Source organism: Triturus cristatus, chromosome 2_2, assembly GCF_964204655.1.
Source record: "Triturus cristatus chromosome 2_2, aTriCri1.1, whole genome shotgun sequence".
Classification (NCBI taxonomy): Eukaryota; Metazoa; Chordata; class Amphibia; order Caudata; family Salamandridae; genus Triturus; species Triturus cristatus.
Window position 1 is genome coordinate 409,725,762 of NC_140582.1, and position 15,065 is coordinate 409,740,826.

General features: G+C 44.3%; 1 protein-coding gene across 6 annotated transcripts in view; it reads right to left on the reverse strand.

Moving 5' to 3' along the window:
* The window catches only part of JADE1 (jade family PHD finger 1), a 202,949-nt gene that overhangs the window by 114,721 nt on the left and 73,163 nt on the right, over positions 1-15,065 (reverse strand). Inside the window, exon 1 of one of the 6 annotated variants that reach the window (XM_085641497.1) lies at positions 7,678-7,713. The exons of the other annotated variants lie outside the window; for them this stretch is intronic. The gene's annotated coding sequence lies outside the window, so the exon portion shown is untranslated. Of the gene's footprint in view, positions 1-7,677; positions 7,714-15,065 lie in introns of those variants that run through there. 6 annotated transcript variants of the gene reach the window in all.

Consider the following 15,065-nt stretch of genomic DNA (forward strand, 5'->3'; position numbering starts at 1 on the left):
CTGAATCTGTCACCGAGACCAAACTGCTGCTCCCACCCATGTGTGACATGGCTCATACTGGGGCTGCAGGCAATCACGGCAGCCAAGTAAAAGGCTCTGCAGCAGCACCTCAGAACCCTGGAGCCTACTCATTCGACTTAGTAGGCTCAAATGACCATTATCAGTCACGGCAAATGACAAGACATATTACCAGAGCTTCCCAGAAAGATACTATCAAGACCCAACAGTACAAAATACCATCAGAGCTTCACAGAGGTAACAGCAGGACCTCAAGATTATTACCGAGCATGAAGGTATCAAAACCAACCTATCACATCACCCTACTGCACATCACAATCTCGAAGGACACAGAACACTAGGAAGCGCAGATGCATGTGCTAAACACAGAGCCCTGTTCCTCACTTTAGGCATGGCTGCCACAAACTACCGGTGCAGAGCTCTCTGACACGTGATTCTCGTCGATGATACTCTATATAGAATGCCTGACCTATGTATTATCCATACCTACCCCTCCCTCCCGGGGACTAGAGCCTCGAACTGCATCCTACCTGCACAGGGTCACTTAGTACCCTGCAAGGATATCTATCGACCAGCTGAACTACTCGACATATACCTAAGGGTTACCATTAGTGAAGGCAGGAAGTGCTACTCATTAATTATGGGAGGATATAGCTCTCACAGATCGCCACAGGTGGACAGAGTACTGGAGAAAAGGCAATTACAACAATATTCAGTGCATCCTGCCTCAATTCCTCCTATGTAGTCCAGCCTCCCAGTGATGTGATCCATCACCCTAGTCCCTTCATCCTTGCCATTGCAACATGGTCATGGGCAAACAGCAAAAAGAGTTCCGTCACAGATATGTAGAACTGAACAGGTGATGAGGCATGCAAGCAAGACGATCCGCCAGCGCAAGGAGCTTGTAGCGATCTCATCACACAGGAGTACATGGATGATTTCTGACAAATTCTATCTGAGATTGGATCATTTTGAACAGACTTCAATCCTGCCTGCAAGAAAGTTGAGAAGATGTCAGTGACCTAGTTTAGACAACCTATAACGCACCATGGATTCAAGATCCGAATACCAAGATAAGCTTTGGTAAAGGGTGCAGCTACTGGAAAAGCAAAACACTAAAGATTCGAAAAAACGCCGCAGGGGTGCGGAGGGAGCTGGCATTACGAGTTTTACCAAAGACCTTCTCCATGTGACTAGAGAAAACCCAGATCTATCAGCACCACATCTTGACCATGCCCATAGAGTTCTTATCAGTTTCAACAGATCAGACATGGCCCCAGACATCCTCATGCAAGTACATTATTTTGAGGACAAGGAAGAAATCATAAGCATCGCAAGGGGAAAATCAGATCTCATCTTCTGAGGGCACACTATTTGCCTCTTTCAGGACTTATCTGCATCCATGCTAAGGCAGCATAGAGACTTCAGACTTATGACAGACTTTTATAAGGAACGCAACATTAAGTACGAATGGAATCATACCTTCAGCATTATGTTTCTATAGTCTGGAAAACAATGTCATATTCGCTCACTCACAAAGGCGAAATCCCTACAGGGTCTCCCTCAAGACAGAGGCCGAGGATGCTGTGCAAGTCCAGCCTCCGGCACCTGTTGAGCTCCGTCCAGACTGGGAGACAGCACATCAGAATGTGCCAGGTCAAAGACAAGAAAACAGACAATGCCAAGGTCGACGTTACATCCTACCACCTGAGAATAAAATGTTAATCTTAATCCCAAGCCCCCTCGACTCATAATAAAGAACTTCCCACAGATGACATACACCAACCCATTTGTACTTCTCAAAGTAGGCCCTTTAGACTGACCAAGACTGGAGAGTTAAGCTGAGGCACTGATCAGTTCTTTCACCTTTTGACTAACTCTCACATTGACCTCTACTACTTTTAAAACTACACTTCAAAACTACAACACCCTTCCTTTCCACATTATTGGAGATCGCACCTCTAGTGGGGAATGGTGACAATACCCCCACTTTTGATGTCTAAGGAATTTTGGTTCAGCTTTGTTGGCCTATTTGTGTTTTTGCTTCTAGTTCTTCTGCCCTTCCATTCCGAAACTGCTTCGCTGGCCAACATGGAAGGACTCTACAGGTCCCAGACCCATCTACCCAAGTCACCACCACGGCCCAGTGCATAATGTGTACAGAATTAAGTGCCAGGGCCCTCATCAGGAGGCCACTGAAGCCTACACCACCCATCGCCTCTTCTAGCACTACAAAGAACAGTACCAAACCAGCTACTAACCACCACACTTCTACAAGTGCATCAATTCATATTATTCCAGGACCCTAATGCTATAAAGTTAGCAAGGGCGGCAGGTATTAGTCATATTTTATGTATATTGATTTAGTAAACAACTTTTGTTGTGCTCACTCTAAATAAGGCAAACAGACTACCATGTGGCAGACTGTCATAAGTGCCAGTGCTGCCAATTAAGTGCCGTTGCAAAGCACCAGTAATCACAGGCTCAAATTAAGCACTGCCACCAGCTACTCCACTCACACACTACAGCTCTCACATGGAGAATTTCCAACTCCTTAACCAGCATCAATGAGGCTTTCAGAAGGGGCACAGCACAGAATCGGCACTCACGCACGTTATGGACGACATCTTAAAAATGCTTGACCAAAATTACTCCTGCCTTCTGATCCTCCTTGATCTTTCCTCCTCATTCGGCACGGTTAATCACGCCAACCTCCTTTCCACTCCGAAGAACAGGATGGGATTCTCGGGTCTAGAGTTACAATGGTTTGCCTCCTTCCTCCACCACAGAACACAAAGAGTTAAGGCAAACCGCTCCCTCTCCCAGCCTCTCCAGTACTCATGGGTGTGCCCCAAGGGTCCGCCCTCTCTCCTATCCTCTTCAACCTTTTTCTGGAACCTCTTGCTAGTTCTCTAAATGACATAACATTCCCTTCGATATGTACGCGGACGACACACAACTTTACCTGAAAATCTCATCCCTGGATAACATCATCTCACTCAACTCTACCCTAACGTCTACTCAAAATTGGTTAACTGAGAACCACCTCCTGCTCAACACCTCTAAAACTGAATCCCTTCTCATCTCTCCTCCGAACCACCCCCTCAAGCCTGACCTTTGGCTGACTCACCTCACTGCTTTTAATTGCACCCCTCTCATCATAGACTCTGTCAAATCTCTCGTAATCACCTTGGACAAGCACCTGAGTATGAAAAATCATATAAGCAACGTATGTAAGGGAGCCAATTACTTGCTGAGGACACTTAGAAATATCAAGCCCTTCCTTCCTCAAAATGACTTCAAACAGGCGGTCCAAGCACTGATCTTGCCAAGGCTAGATTATGGCAGCGCTACGCTCTGTGGCTTTCCCAAATACACCCTGGCTCTACTAAGGTCAGCACTGAACGTTGCGGCCAGACTAGTTACTGGTACCAAACGAAATGAGCACATTTCCCCAGTCCTAAAGTCTCTTAAGTGGTTGCCCTACGAAGCTCGAATTCAGTTAAAGATTGTCGTTCTAGCGCACAAAGCCCTGCACGCCAACACCCCCAGGTACCTAGCACAAAAGCTTGAATTATCCTGTGGCGAGAGAGCCTCAAGAAGCGCTAACAATTTCCTCCTGAAACCACGTATCATGAACAAAAAGAGAACTTGTCGTCGAGCCTTCTCAGGGGCTGCCCCAAAGATCTGGAACTCTCTTCCTCCTGAATTGCGCAGAAACTCATCAATAACTGCTTTCAAACTTGAAGCCAAAAGATTCCTAATGAACAAATTCTTACCTTAATTCGGGCTATGTGCGTTTGCTCGTAACCACTGATCCTTCAACTAGTGCACCAACATGTGTTGCATTGACCCTACAACTTTTTTTTACCAACTTGTGTTTCTGCTCTCTGCTCCTCTCGGCTGTAAGGTGTGCCCTCCCTCCCCCCCCCCGTAGCAGCCTGTTATTTACCTGTTAATTTTATTACTCGCTGTGTACCATAACTGTTTGGTATTTTTACTTGATATCATTACTGGAGTCTTATTCTCCCTTTCATCCTTGTGTAATGCGCTCCGATATCCCTCGGGATCTGGTTCACGCTATATAAAACTTTATAAAATAAAAAAAAATTAATAAAAATCTCTCTCAATAACAGCAATGGCTTCCCGCACATTTAAACTCCTTTTGTTAAGTGGCTTAAACTCGCCTACTAAGATACAAGAGATATGGCAATATCTTTTTCAACAGGATGCGGATATAATCTTTTTTTTTTTTTTTTTACAAGAAATGCATCCCCTTGAAAAAGACCATCAATGAAAGCGCCACCCAAAAAACTCTCTCCACTACTGTGCCTTTCCCTCTGCTAAAACATCTGTTGTTGCCATTCTGTGTAAGCCTCACATTGGGCAGAAACCAACCTCTATTGTAAGCATCTCAGAGGGCTGCTACGTGAAACTGGTCTCAAACCAGAATTTTATCAACTATTTCTTCCCTCCTCACAAGACCATTTGCTCTCTCTGTTTAATTGCTTTTCTATTACAGCAAGCATCACACCCATGCTGTGTGAAGGAAAAATTACGCTTAATCCCAAGCCCTGGAAAAATCTCTTGAATAGTGCTTCCAACCACTTGATCACCCTCCTTAACACAGATGCTGAACTGTACATAAAAATATTAGCAATGTGACCAGAGACCCTCCTCCCAGGGTTAATAGACCTCTATCAGGTTGGGTTTATCTGCAACAGACAGGGGCCAGCAACATTAGAAGCCTCACTCACCCGGTTGAAAAAGTGCATAAATGCAATATTCCAGCTCCGATTGTCTCCTTGGATGCTGAAAAAGCATTTGACCAGGTTAGCTGGGCTTTGCTCGAGGCAGTACTAACTAAAATCAACCTTATCCCCGAATGATGAACAAAATTATGGATGCCGATGCCACACCAACTGCGGTTATAAGGAGCAATGGGCAACGTACTCCTCCAATTAAACTTGCAAGAGGCACGAGACAGGGGTAGCTTTTCTAACTATTAAATGTGGAAAACAAACGATTGTGAGCATTCCAATCAAGGGTTGTCAGCATAAGTTAATCTAGGTCTAAAAGACATCCTTTTATAGAGAACTACTCCCTCAAAATTCCTTCCAGCGCGAGCTGCTGCACTTGGCGAACGTGAACTACCATCAGGCTTCAAGATTAACAAAGACAAATCCTATTTTTTAACCTTATACGATTTTCAATGGTCCAACTCCTTGACCCTATATCAGGCTCTCAGTATTACTACTCTGCTTGAGGACTGGCCGAGGACAAACTGCATGGAATACAGTAAAGGTGTTGTGGAGGATTTCAGTAGATGGCGCCAACTATACTTACCATGGATGGGAAGCATTAACGTTGTTAAAATGAACATTCTGCCCACGTTCTTTTACCTCTTCCAGTACCTCTGAACACCCAGATCTACTTCGGATATTTCTCAACTAATTTCTCATATGTGTTCATAGATATGGTATTACTAAAAAGACCTGCATTTCCAACAAGCTTCTTATGTTCCCTAGATATAAAGGTGGATTAGCCTGTCCAAATCTTTTAGATTACTACTGGAAAACATACACCTGTTATTTTTCAGAATGGGTGTTGAGAGAGTGAGAAAAATTGGTTTCACATGGATCAAGCAGTAGCCTGCTGCCCACTTTGAGATTTAGAATGCTCAAATGAAGAGTGCAAACACTGCCACACTGATTGAAACGGCTATTGGAATATGGAATGATATTGCTATCAAAAGGGGTTTCAGAACCTTCCCATCCCCAACCAAAGGCCAGAAATCCTGATCTGAACCCAGCTTTAGACCCTAAGGCCCTCCCAGGCTGGGCAAACGGCAAATACAGGACTCTAACATAGCCCCTCTCATTCACACTAATCCCTATGGCAGGACATAGCTACTATTTTACACAGAATCATACAGAGCTTCTTGAGTTATGTACCAATGGTACCTCACCCTGGGGAAGCTTTGTAAAATGATCCCCGCGACATCCGCTTTAAGCTGGTGTTGTGAAGTACAAGAGGGCACGTTTTTGCATGTATGGTTGCCCTGTACGGTAATTCTGACATTTTGGGAGGAGATTCTGGGTTACATTAAGGGAACAATAAGAGACCCACTTCCAGCTGACCCAGCCACAATGATCTTCGGTTTAGCACCTTTGTGGCATAACGGGCCTGATTGGAAACGTATCTGTCAAATGACAGGTACAGCTAAGCACCTTATAGCTATCTTGTGCAAGAAAAAACATGCTGCTCACACTGCACTGTGGTTCCATAAATTATGACAGGCACTTCCAATGGAACAAATCACACATAAGCTAGAGCACACAGAAAAGAAATTATTGCGCACGTGGTAACCTCTTGTAGACTATATGTCCTGACTGGAATATCAGTGCTTCACACCCTAGCAACACCACGCACTACAACTCTCTGAGTAACCTATATGGGCCACAACACTAATCCTAATATATGCGAGATGCCTCACATGCTCTGCCCATCTTCCCTTTTCAGACCACAACACATCCTACACCCACCTTTTCAGCTCCTACATTTCACTGTGTGGTATCCCCCTGTATGTCAAACTGCCCCCAAGTACAATGAGAGCTCTATGCCAGCACACTCTTTCTCAGCGACTCATAACCCGCATCTTCGATAAACCTGTGTTTCTTCACTTGGAGAATAACCTGCTCCCCACGATTCCTCTTCATTTTCGTTTCAGCCCATTTGCCTTTCCTTTCTCCCTCCTCGATATTGTCATCCTCACAGGGTTGGGGAGGAGGGGTCACCAGTTATTCATGTTTCTTTATACCAGTGTTTTCCAAACTTGTTGCAACCACAATGTAATTTTTAAAACGACAAATTTTTGTGACCTACCTACCTTTAATGGAAATTAAATTAGCACATTTTCCATTGAAATGGGCACTAAATTTGTAACGTCATACAGTTTTACTGGTATAACTATACTGAATACAAATAATGTATGGAAATCGGGATTAAGTAAACATTTATCCTTTGTTCATCACCAGGTAAAGTCTATTGTTCTGATCCTATTAAAATCTTTGTTCTCATTACACTTCAAATTACAAAAAAAGTGCTTTATTCTTGCTATTTTAACTGCTGAATGTGTAAAGTTTAATTATAGGTATTTACATTTTGTTGTGTATAACAAAAAATAACCTCCTACAGCCTCACTCAACTCCCTGTATCCCACCTAGATTGTCACGTAATCCACTTTACTTTCTCTGACTGCAAAATGAGAGGAATTTGCAAACACCAACCCCCAATGTTTAAAAAAACAAAAAAACATAAGCAGCAATTTCTTCATCAGACAAGCCTGACATTTGACCTCTGGCTTTGAAGCGCTGCAAATGCGACAAGATAAATGAATAATTTAAAGGCATCTTTATTTATTACTTGAACTTTTGGGAGCCAAAATCACGACCCCGAGTTTGGGAAACACTGCTCTATACATTATTTGTAATATTAAGTGGGCTACAAAGTCTGATATCTTGGAGATCATTGATTTTGCATGTCCACACATTTCAAGATCATATGCATTCTGACACGACCACAGCTGAATTTACAAAACCAATACAAAGATTTGAAACAAAGTAAAACTTATCAATAATGGTTCAATCTTAGTGGTACCTGCAGAAATTCCTCCTGGATTCCTTCCTCCGAAGAAGACACTGAAGGACAACGAGGACACAGTGTTACTATATTGTCTATGCATGCTTTCATTCTAATCCCAAAGTGGTTTATTTTGGAAACCCTCAATGGTTCATCTACATTTAGCATAGGATTTGCAATTCTACTGATTTTCTATTCACTTTGAAAGACACACCCTCAAGAGAAAAATAAAGCTAACTGCATTTTTCTAGTTACCGTCTAAACAAAATTGTTGAATTTGACCCTATGGCAGGTAACAGAACGTGCTGCATTTCGCTTGAAAATCCTCATTGACCACCTCCTCTAGCATGCAGTACTGCTGGTGAAAAGGGCCATTATTTTCAATAACCGTTTCAAAGGGAGATCACTTTACTTAACAGTGTTTTCGACTTTACTGGGTAAAAGGACAATCGAGATGCCATTTTTGCTAGCAGTGACTACTTTCATTATTCTGCCTCTGAATGGGAAGCTCCTGGCTACTGTTTAAAGCACAGTGCAAACATTATTTAAAGTCCCCATTCATTCTATTGAAATACAGCATGCTTTTCGTCACTGTTTTTGTGTTCTAGTCATTTGTTACTTTCTTTTTACATATCGCTTACTACTGGTGACTGGTACCCTGCGTCTAGGTTTTCCTAATTGTAGGAAATAAAGGAACTGAGGTATAGAGGCAAAGTGATATGTGCAGGATCTCAAAATTTCAATATAATGCAATATTCTAAAACAGTGGAGCAATTCAGGTGCACAGCTGACATGAAATGCTACTGTGCGGTTTCTGTGGTGTATTGCGTCATCTCACAAGTGGCATTGTGTAGCCGAGGAACGAGGAAACCATTAAGTTTGATATAGCAAGCAAAAATTCTCAAAGCCTGCCTGCGTTCAGTGTCTACATCAGCTTGACTAACTGGATGGTCAAAAACCATGCCTCTTTTAATCAAAACTACCAGCCAACTCAGGACCGGCAAGGGGCGGGCGGGGGGGGGGGGGGGGGGGGGGGGGGTTGCCGACGCAAATGAATACAGACCCTTGCTCCCACCCCATCAGACAAATACATTATATAGCCCCAGGAGAAAGCATGATGAGCTGACCAATAAGAAGCAATGAAACTTAAGTGACGTGGAAGGTAAGTAATGGTAAACAATGGGCGAGCTCCAAGCCAGTTTTTTTTTCTTTTTTTACCAAAATATTTTGCCAACAGCACATGCATTTTCTCAGGTGAAACATAAAAATGGCCTGCGGTACCATAAACCAGGGTCACAAGCAGCCAGAAAAACGGCCAACACGCTGTCATGTTAGACCAGCCATTCGGGCATTGCCAGATTGCTATTTAGGTTAGTCTGAAACTCTCCAACATATACAATGACAAACGCAGACAATGATCATTAAATTTCCTTTTTAGAATGCAAAAGTCAAATCAGTTACATCAATACAATCTGTGAGAAGATGAGACATTCATTGTCAAGTATTACAAATAAGGAAAAAAAACTGTCCTAAAATATTACGTATTTATAGACTATAACAGCCTTAGCATTGAGATTTGTCAGTCACGAAAAACAAATCTCAATGGGCTCGATTCAAAAAGTTAGTAATTTGCACAAAGAGGTTAATGGCGTTGCATGCATGCAGACTTTCTGAATTCACGACTATATGTTTAGTAACTAGCGATAGCTGTGTCTACCATGTATCGTGCAACAAAGCTTTTGAAAAATCTGATCCAAGAGCATCTGCAGACATTTTCACAGACGTAATTATTAGGTCTGGGCGAAATGTTAACAGAGGTCAAATTCCCGAATTGCACATTATAGGCAAGTGATCAAATCTCACCTTATGCAATGCGATTTGTTTTGACAGGTTAGGCTGCTTTGCACAGAAAATATCTTCTGCCACTATACTACACGTCTTTAATTATGGGAAATAAACCCTCGTGTGAACTTAGAGACTGGTAAAACCCATAACTACTGAAGTCCTGTAATTCCCTCGTAACTTATTTTTTTTTAACGCAAATTTGTACTCTCAAGTAATCAAACATAGTGCCCAATGGCAAATGCTTCACGTGCATAACTGCACATTTTCCCCACTATGCAGGAAAATACTTTTCCCTATGTATAAAAGCATTTTCTAACACGGTCAACATGTTTGGGGCATTCTCTTTGCATTTCTAGTTGAAAGTGACTTACTCTCACTTGACAGAAGGGTTGTATTCGTGCCTTTCTGACAGAAAAACACTTCTGATATTTTCCAGGGCCAGAAAGGATTAGAAAAAAAAAACGTGTGTGAATAACCAAAAATGTATGCTTAGGGGTTTGAACAAACTCCCACAGTACTACTACCCTGGAACATCCAGTGTCCACTCAGTCCTGTCGTCTCCTGAAAGTAGATTGACTTACACAAAATATTTGTGGGTGAATCAGTAAAACTAGCTTCTGTGAATCAGAAGTTAGGTTTAAACTCCCAAGGTAGGGGTAGTGGAGAATGAAAACTAAAATTACATGCACAAACAGCTTTGTAATGTGGGCCCTCGCCATGGAGACAAATGAACATAATCCACACAAACCTTGAAAAGTGGTCATTAGTTGCTCTTGGTTGCCTGGCCCCCACTCAAAGTGCAAAATATCACAAAGAGACAGGAAATGAAAACATGGCTTTCAGAATATTAGTTCCAATTAGACAGTTTGCCAAATAGTTCAGATGTCAAAAATAACAACATGCATCAGTGAACCGCGTCAAGCTCCCGGAAGTTCGGCCTTGGCAGGACTCCTTGAAGCATGGAGGAAGTCTTGAGAAACAGCATGAAGAGTGGTTACAACTTCGAGGAGGTGACTTCACTGAGGCAGGATGCTCCCAAGAGTCTGAGCAGCAGGCCATTTAATCAGAATTTCAAGGAGAAAACTAAATGGAATCGGCTAGCCATGCACCTTAAAAGTAGCAATCACGTTGGAAAGGAAGATTTTGAAGAAATTGGTTCTTGGAGGCATGGACAAGGATGTGATCTGAACAGATGTGATTCTCCCCTTGCCTCCTACCCGCCTCTGGTTTCTCCAATGTAATTCTGCCATTAACTGTGTCAATGCTGCACCCAAAATAGCAGATACTGTCAGTAGAAAAGCTGCAGATGTGTGTTAAGCCGTCCAACAACCACAGAAGTACACACCTAAGAAGTGATAAGAGTCAGAGCACTGGGCATGGAGGGGCTGTCTGCTTCAAAGAGCATTGCCTGAAGAATGTGGCGTGGTGACGATGGTATGCTGTCAACTGCCGCTCGGAGGAGGAGGAGGGTGTCACTCCTAGCAAACACAAAGTAGCTGAGAGAGGGGTCAAATACTGCCCAAGTTGAGGTTGCCCAGTCGAGGTGGCATGGGGGATTGTAGACCCTAAATAGACTACACCTGCAACAATAAAATTGTGTGATGTGTGCTCCATCTTGGGAATCAGGCAAGACCTAATAGCACTGAATGCTCTCAAAGCACCTTACAGAGAAAACTGTTAACCGCTTTGATTTAAATGTAAAAAGGACTTCTAATAATACAAATTAAGGGAGGAAGTATCTATTTGGCCTCCATGGGAGAGACCTAGTGAAGGGGTGCAGACACCAGGCAGTGGGATAGGCCCAGACACCAGGCAGTGTCACCGAAGGAGCCAATAGCTTGGTTAGAGGAAGCTGGTATGAGAAGCTGGCCTGGTATATGATGTCCACTTTTGTAAGTGGGCACCTTGCAACAGTCCAGACAATCCTTATGATGATTTAAGCGGTCTTAAACAACATTAGAAAGCTCTCTAAGTGGAAGCTGTGGAGAGCAGCCTTCAGGCTTAGTCTAGAAGGAGCGTAAAGCAGCTTGTTTTAACTGAATGAAATCTTATAGTACAGATTAAGTGAAAGAGAACCACACCAAGTATTTATAGAAATATGTATTTATTATATGATACTCTCTCTACTATGTTCAAATATCGCCTACACAGAGATACGCACAATGTACACAATACTTTAGCAAAGAAACACAGTGGATACCCTACTACCCACATTACCTATACCAGGGAAGCCAGGGGGGTGTTTACATGGGAAGTGGTGCAGCAAACCGCCGAACCCAATGGAGGACTTCAGGAAAGTGCCGCTGTGGCAGAAGGAGAAAGTTGACGGTGGAATCCGAAGCTGGATTCTAGATGAGAGATACCTGCAAGCAGAGGGGACAGTGTCTATGTAATTCAGGAGTGACCAGGAGACTTGGAAGACGAATGCCCTCCGTTGTCGGGTGTTGCAGGATGGGTGATGATGACCTTGACTCTGCAGCTGTGAGGACAAGGCGACGCCGAGGAGTACCAGGCGCGTGCACGGCTGTTCCAAGAAGGATGTCGAATGCTATGGGGTCGTGTCCAGCGGGAGCACTAACAAGCCTTGGCAAATGCAACCAACGCAGGATGTGAAGAAGGAGCAACATCAGGATCAACAAGGTCCAGGGGACTCACCACAAGCAGGGGGAGAAAGGGCAGGCCCGAGCAATCAGGGGAGCTTAAAAGAAACAAGTGTGACCCTAAAATAGACCCACAGGCCGGATGGCACTGGAGTCGCAAAAGGACCTCAAGCAGCTCATCAAAAGATGCAGGCCACAAGGCACACGATGCGGTGTGCCTGAAGATTCTGGTCACTGGAGGTGCTCGAGGTTGGGGCTGATTGGAGCCCGAAGATCTTCTTGGAAGGAAGCAAACAAGCCTTCGCAACTGCAAGTTGACGCAGTGCACAGGGGTTCGGTTATTGCAACCCTCAACTTGGTGAGAGGGCAGGGCAGGCCTCGGAGCTGTTGAAAACCACCACCTGTGTTGCAGACCCTATGGAGTCCAGAGGAGCTCAGGATCAGCAGACCAGTCAACTTAGTTGCAGTGCCTGCGAATGCAGGGGAGTGACTCCATCACTTCAAGGGAGATTCCCTCAAGTGTCTTTGATGCTTCGCAGGCCTTGGAAGGTTCCTGTATGATGCACAGGCACAGACGATGCAACTGACTGGAAGGGAGACTAAGTCAGGCACAAACAAAGTCCAGCGAAGTCCAGAGTGCCCAGATGGTAGAAGAAGAAGTGGTGTCTGATCTGAATCTTAACCCACGACTAATCTAGGGACCTACGCCCAGGTAAGCCCTTATGTACCCTAGGGAAAGGATTGGGAAGATTTAGGGGACCCTGCCAGGGGAGGGTCTGAACAGGAGGGGGAGGGGAGGTTACCCATGTCCTTTGTCCAGTTTTGTGCCAGAGCGGGAGCCAAAGGCTCCCAGGACTGGTTTTAACTTGACTATGCACAGGGACACCAAAAGTGCTCCTCATGCAGACTGAGTGGCGCTGGCAATCGCACCCACCCTACTCCAATACACATCCTGTCTGGGAGGTGGTCACACAACTCCCTGTGGCAGGATGCAGATTGTTCTGCCTTTCCCTGATCGAGCTTGGCTCAGCAACAGGAGGGCAGAATTGCGTCTTTGGTCGGCAGCAACCATTTTGTGCTGTCCGGGTCAAGAAGGCTGGTACCGGGAACACTGATAGCCTAACGGAGGGCTCTTCCAGCACTTCAAATCATACCTCCCACACCGTTTACGATGTGGGGGTATGATTTCAACATGTTTGATACCAAACATGACAGGATTTGTTGCAGCCAGTTGCGAGATGGTCATCGCAAATTACGTGGTGCCCCTCTATATAGTATATGGCTGCTTCACTGACCAGGGAGAATGGACTCCGTAGGCTGTAGGGGTGTCCTGCTCATGCAGGGGCACCCTCTCACTTAGAACCAAGCACCCTGCCTTCAGGATTGCTAGAGGGGTGACTTATAGGTTTTAAGCGCAGTGACCCTATATATAAGAAACCTGTATCTTTAGTAAGTGGTGCAAGCACCAACGTATTCAGGCTGCAATGGCAGGCCTGTAGTTCCATTTTGAATGGTCTCTCATGGGTGGCATAACACATGCTTCAGCCCATGGGAGACCTCTGGGGTACCTATGCCCTGGGTACATGGGTACCATATATTAGGGACTTATAAAGGTACCCCAGTAGCCAATTTGGGGAGAAAGCAGATAGACTGGGGTCCTGTTTAGCAGGATCCCAGTCAGACTAGTCAAATACAGCTTAGCACCAGGCAAAAAGTGGGGGTAACCATTGAAGCAGATCCTCCTTTCCTACAGCGAGCAAGTACCGCCAGGAAAGAGCGTGTTCACCAAAGTGGTCATCAAACAAGAGATCGGCTGGGCTGAATCTGACTGACGAGTGGAAGCAAGACCAGGCTCCAATATCTGCTGTTTTGGCTGACCAACCTATCAGGTCACACATTCAACCCTAGTCCCAATGCAGGATGCACCTTCACATATCTAGCCCTTTTGCCTAGCAGCACCTATCCAGGTTAATCCCCACGTGGGCCTCAACAGCTTTCTTCAGGGACAGGGCCACCCGTACCTCAATGGCAATGCGCTTCTAGAGCAATAATGGCCATTAGTGTCACCTCTGTCTGGCGGCACCTTCATTTCCCTGCTCAGCACTCATAGCCATCTCATGACCCGGTGGTGACCAACTTATGCATTGTAATGTTAAAAATGGCATTCTTATTCTAAATATTAACTGGTGTTCTTGTTGTATTTTCTCTAAACAAAAACATACTTTTGCAGGCACTGCCCCTTCAGGTATGCTTTAACATGATATTAACTTATGCTTGCCATATACTATGTCAACATACCAAGCACCCCTCTCTTGGAAAAAAGGTTTCACTGTACCATTACTTAAAACAAAACATAGGACATTCCAACCATGCTGGTCAAATCTTATATTGCCTCTGCCAGCTAAATTGATGGAAAGCTTTGTCAATCTATAGCTGACCTGCATACTTGACCCAGCTCAATCAGGTTTTCAGTCCTCCTACACTATAGACTCAAGACTAGTGTCAGCAATGAATGATACACGGATGTGCCTAGATGATGGAGCCCAGGTCACTCTGGTCTGCTTGCTTGAATGTTTGACATGGTCTCTTACATCATAATGATTAATCGCTTATATGTGCTTAGGGTGAGAGATCTAGTACTGGATGGGCTTTCTTGTTTTCTAACGGACTATTTGTAAGCCATGTCTTCAATGACCTTCGAATTGGACTTTTATATGTGGTGCGTCACAGGTTATGGACTTGAATCCTTTTGCTAATATCTGTGTACCCCCTGCCATTGCCCATCAGGATCAGTCTCCTCAGTATTAGCTTTTGTGCATATGATACCGAACGGACTATTTGACACAATAGTAATGGCAAGGCTCTTCAGAATCAATTTAAGGACTGTATGAGTTCTGCTGCTTTATGTATGAATGGATGGATACCAATTCCTTATGTATCACATTGGGCAAATCTGATGTC